This window comes from Eumetopias jubatus, unplaced genomic scaffold, assembly GCF_037043125.1.
Source record: "Eumetopias jubatus isolate StellerSeaLion01/CBP00866 unplaced genomic scaffold, mEumJub1_p1.0 scaffold_65, whole genome shotgun sequence".
Taxonomy (NCBI): domain Eukaryota; kingdom Metazoa; phylum Chordata; class Mammalia; order Carnivora; family Otariidae; genus Eumetopias; species Eumetopias jubatus.
Genome location: NW_028274871.1, coordinates 744,527 through 750,034, shown reverse-complemented (window position 1 = coordinate 750,034; position 5,508 = coordinate 744,527). Strand labels below are relative to the sequence as shown.

The window sequence follows — 5,508 nt, the reverse complement described above, 5'->3', positions numbered from 1 at the left end:
TGGACATTCTTTCCTGCTTTATCAAAGTTGAGTTGACCATAGAGTTGAGGGTCCATTTCTGGGCTCTCGATTCTGTTCCATTGATCTATGTGTCTGTTTTTGTGCCAGTACAATATTGTCTTGATGATGACAGCTTTGTAATATAGCTGGAAGTCCGGAATTGTGATGCCCCCAGCTTTGCTTTTCTTTTTCAAGATTCCTCTGGCTATTCAGGGTCTCTTCAGGTTCCATACAAATTTTAGGATTATTTGTTCCATTTCTTTGAAAAAAGTGGATGGTAGTTTGATGGGGATTGCATTGAATGTGTAGATGGCTCTAGGTAGCGTTGACATCTTCACAATGTTTGTTCTTCTAATCCATGATCATGGAAAGTTTTTCCATTTCTTTGTGTCTTCTTCAATTTCTTTCATGAGTATTTTATAGTTTTCTGAGTACAGATGGTTTGCCTCTTTGGTTAGATATATTCCTAGGTATCTTATGGTTTTGGGTGCAATTGTAAATGGGATCGACTCCTTGATTTGTCTCTCTTCTCTCTTGTTGTTGGTGTATAGGAATGCCACTGATTTCTGTGCATTGATTTTATATCCTGCTACTTTACTGAATTCCTGTATGAGTTCTAGCAGTTTTGGGGTGGAGTCTTTTGGGTTTTCCACATACAGTATCATATCATCTGCACAGAGTGAGAGTTTGACTTCCTCTTTGCCGATTTGGATGCCTTTGATTTCTTTTTGTTGTCTGATTGCTGTGGCTAGGACTTCTAATACTATATTGAATAGCAGTGGTGAGAGTGGACATCCCTGCCGCGTTCCTTACCTTAGGGGAAAAGCTCTCAGCCTTTCCCCATTGAGAATGATATTCGCAGTAGGTTTTTTCATAGATGGCTTTTATGGTATTGAGGTATGTACCCTCTATCCCATACTTGATGAATTTTGATGAAGAAACGATGCTGTAGTTTGTCAAATGCTTTTTCTGCATCTATTGAGAGGATCATATGATTCTTGTTCTTTCTTCTGTTACTGTATTGTATCACGTTGAATGATTTGCGAATGTTGAAGCAACCTTGCAGCCCAGGGATAAATCCCACTTGGTCATGTTGAATAATCCTTTTAATGTACTTTTGGATCTTGTTGGCTAGTATTTTGGTGAGAATTTTGGCATCCATGTTCATCAAGGGTATTGGTTTGTAATTCTCCTTTTTGATGGGTCTTTGTCTGGTTTTGGGGTCAAGTTAATGGTGGCCTCATACAATGAGTTTGGAAGTTTTCCTTCCATTTCTATTTTTTGGAACAGTTTCAGGAGAATAGGTATTAATTCTTCTTTAAATGTCTGATAGAATTCCCCTTGGAAGCCATCTGGCCCTGGACTTTTGTTTGCTGGGAGATTTTTGATGACTGCTTCAATTTCCTTAGTGGTTATAGGTCTGTTCAGGTTTTCTATTTCTTCCTGATTCAATTTTGTATTTGATACGTCCTTCTCTAGGAATGCACCCATTTCTTCCAGGTTATCTAATTTGCTGGCATCGATTTGCTCATAATATATTCTTATACTTGTTTGTATTTCTTTGGTGTTGGTTGTGATCTCTCCTCTTTCATTCATGATTTTGTTGATTTGGGTCATTTCTCTTTTCTTCTTGATAAGTCTGCCTAGGGGTTTATCAATCTTGTGAATTCTTTCAAAGAACCAGCTCCTAGATTCGTTGATCTGTTCTACTGATCTTTTCGTTTCTAGTTCATTGATTTCTGCTCTGATCTTTATGATTTCTCTTCTCCTGCTGGTTTAGGCTTTATTTGCTCTTCTTTCTCCAGCTCCTTTAGGTGTAGGGTTAGGTTGTGTATTTGAGACATGTCTTGTTCTTGAGAAAGGCTTCTTTTTCTATATACTTTCCTGTTAGGACTGCCTTTGCTGCATCCCAAAGATTTTGAACAGTTGTGTTTTCATTTTCATTGGTTTCCATGAATTTTTTTTAATTCTTCTTTAATTTCCTGGTTGACCCATTCATTCTGTAGTAGGATACTGTTTAGCCTCCAAGTATTTCAGTTCTTTCTGACTTTCTTCTTGTGATTGAGTTCTAGTTTCAAAGCATTGTGGTCTGAAAATATGCAGGGAATGATCCCAAACTTTTGGTGCCAGTTGAGACCTGATTTGTGACCTAGGATGTGATCAATTCTGGAGAATGTTCCATGGGTACTAGAGAAGAATGTGTATTCCGTTGCTTTGGGATGGAATGTTCTGAATATGTCTGTGAAGTCCATTTGGTCCAGTGTGTCATTTAAAGTCTTTATTTCCTTGGTGATCTTTTCTGAGATGATCTGTCCATTTCAGTCAGGGGGGTGTTAATGTCCCCCACTATTATTGTATTGTTGTCAATGTGTTTCTTTGCTTTTGTTATTAATTGCCTCATATAATTGGCTGCTCCCATGTTAGGGGCATAGATATTTACAATCGTTAGATCTTCTTGTTGGACAGACCCCTTAAGTAGGATATAGTGTCCTTCTTCATCTCTTATTACAGTCTTTGTTTTAAAATCTAATTTTTCTGATATAAGGATTGCCATCCCAGCTATCTTTTGGTGTTTATTAGCATGGTAAACTGTTTTCCACCCCCTCACTTTCAATCTGGGGGTGTCTTTGGGTCTAAAATGAGACTCTTGCAGACAGCATATGGATGGGTCTTGTTTTTTAATCCAATCTGATATCCTGTGTCTTTTGATTGGGGCATTTAGCCCATTTACATTCAGGGTAACTATTGAAAGATAGGAATTTAGTGCCATTGTATTGCCTGTAAGGTGACTGTTACTGTATATTGTCTGTGTTCCTTTCTGATCTATGCTGCTTTCAGGCTCTCTCTTTGCTTAGAGGACCCCTTTCAATATTTCTTGTAGGGCTGGTATTGTGTTCGCAAATTCCTTTAGTTTTTGTTTGTCCTGGAAGCTTTTTATCTCTCCTTCTATTTTCAATGACAGCCTAGCTGGATATAGTATTCTTGGCTGCATATTTTTCTCGTTTAGTGCTCTGAAGATATCATGCCAGTCCTTTCTGGCCTGCCAGGTCTCTGTGGATAGGTCTGTTCCCAATCTAATATTTCTACCATTCTAGGTTACATATCTCTTCTCTAGAGCTGCTTTCAGGATTTTCTCTTTATCTCTGAGACTCCTAAGTTTGACTATTAAATGTCGGGTGTTGACCTATTTTTATGGATTTTGAGAGGGTTTCTCTGTGCCTCCTGGATTTTGACACCTGTTTCCTTCCTCTCATTAGGGAAGTTCTCTGCTATTATTTGCTCCAATATACCTTCTGCCCCTCTCTCTCTCTCTTCTTCTTCTGGGATGCCAATTATTCTAATGTTGTTTCATCTTATCGTATCGCTTAGCTCTCGAATTCTGCCCTCGTGATCCTGTAGTTGTATCTCTCTCTTTTTCTCAGCCTGTTTATTTTCCATCATTTGGTCTTCTATATCACTGATTCTCTCTTCTGCCTCATTTATCCTAGCAGTTAGTGCCCCCAGTTTGGATTGCACCTCATCAATAGCCTTTTTGATTTCGACGTGGTTAGATTTTAGTTCTTTTATTTCACCAGAAAGGGTTTCTCTAAAATCTTCCATGCTTTTTTCAAGCCCAGCTAGTATCTTTAAAGTCCTGATTCTGAACTCTAGGTCCGACATCGTACTAATGTCCGTATTGAATAGGTCCCTGCCTGACAGTACTACCTCTTGTTCTTTTAGCTGAGGCGATTTTTTCGTCTTGTCATTTTGTCCAGAGGAGAATAGATGAATGAAAAGAACAAAATGCTAACAGGTTAACAACGTCCCCAGGAAATATACTGTGTACAAATCAGAAAAGACCTGAAACCAGGGGAAAAGAATCAGAAAGAAAGAAAAAAAGAGAGAGAGAAAAAAACAAAACAAAACAAAAAGATAAAAACAAAAACAGAACAATACAAAAAATGCAGAATTTGATCAAATATGGTCAGGCTAGTGCACAGATCAGCACTAGCTGATTTTGGGTGTATTTTGGTCTGTTAGAAGAAAGTGCCTCCTAAAATTTTGAAGGAAGGGAGACATATATGTACAAAATAAGGGTTGATACAATGAAGGGATGGAAGATGACTATAAAGATGAAAATTATAAAAGATTTTATAACAGTAATTGATAAGATAAGAAGTTGTTTGAAAAAAGAAAGAAGATTAAAAAAAGAGAGAGAGAGAGAAAGGGGAGAGATTGTGGTCAGGTAGGAGAGTAGAACAAAGCCAAACACTAGTGATTTATGGTATATCTTGATCTGTTAGAAGAAACTGTATCTCAAAATTTTAAAGAGAGAACAACTTTTATGCCAAAAATAAGGGTAACTACTATGAAGGGATAAAATATGACTCTAAAAATGAAAAATAAAAATTTTTTAAAAAGGATTTAGAAGAGAGTTTGCGGCGACTGCAGCCATGGGGGCGCATCTTGCCCGGCGCTATGTGAGCGATCCATCGGGGGAGCCCGACCCCCAGCGGATGCCCACCTTCCCCCCCGACTACGGCTTCCCGGGGCGCAAGGAGCGCGAGATGGTGGCCACACAGCAGCAGATGAACGACGCACAGCTGGTGCTGCAGCAGCGAGACTACTGCGCCCACTACCTCATCCGGCTGCTCAAGTGCAAGCGCGACAGCTTCCCCAACTTCCTGGGCTGCAAGCACGAGCAGCACGACTGGGAGTACTGCGAGCACCTCGACTACGTGATGCGCATGAAGGAGTTTGAGCGGGAACGTCGGCTGCTCCAGCGGAAGAAGCGGCGGGAGCAGAGGGAGGCGGATGTGGCCAGAGGCCAGGGGCCCTGCGAGGTGGCCCCCGAGGTCGCCCTGTAGTGGATCCGCCCCCACCCTGTGGACCAGTTGAGAAATAAAAGCCTCCAGGCCCCTCAAAAAAAAAAAAAAAAAAAAGGATTTAGAAGATGTTGGTTGAAAAACGGAAAACGAAAAATTAAAAAAAAAACAGTTAAAAAATTAACTTTGAAAAACGAATGAATCATGGTAAAAAAAAAGCCGCGAATTCTATGTGCAGTATTCCCCTAGCACTGGAGTTCTCCCGTTCTCCTTGATCGGTAAACTTGGTCTTGGCTTGCTGGCTGTTCGTGCTGATCTTCTGGGGGAGAGGCCTGTTGCCATGGTTCCCAAATGTCTTTGCAGGAGGCAGAATTGCCCCACCCTTGTCGGTCCAGCCTAAGAAAGCTGCTCGGGTTTGCTCTCAGGAGTTTTTGATCCCTGCAAGCTCTCGGGACAGCTTTGGAGGACCAGGGTGAAAATGGTGGCCTCCCAATGTCCACCTGGAGGAGCTGAGATTTCGGGGCCCCTCTCCTCAGTGCGCCTCCAGAAAAAGCAGTCACTCCCCTCTCCCCGGTCTCCGACCGCACTCCGTGCTCACCCGGCCTGTGACCGAGCATTTCTATCTCTGGCACCCGACCCCGTGTGGAGTCTCCAAACCCAGCAGATCCCTGCGGTGCGCTCCCACGTGGCTCTCCCCGTGAAG

General features: G+C 41.4%; 1 pseudogene; it reads left to right on the top strand.

The window, feature by feature from the left end:
* The first annotated feature begins 4,418 nt into the window (after positions 1 to 4,418).
* Positions 4,419 to 4,904, top strand: LOC148161791 (NADH dehydrogenase [ubiquinone] 1 beta subcomplex subunit 7 pseudogene; annotated as a pseudogene).
* The last annotated feature ends 604 nt before the right edge of the window (positions 4,905 to 5,508 follow it).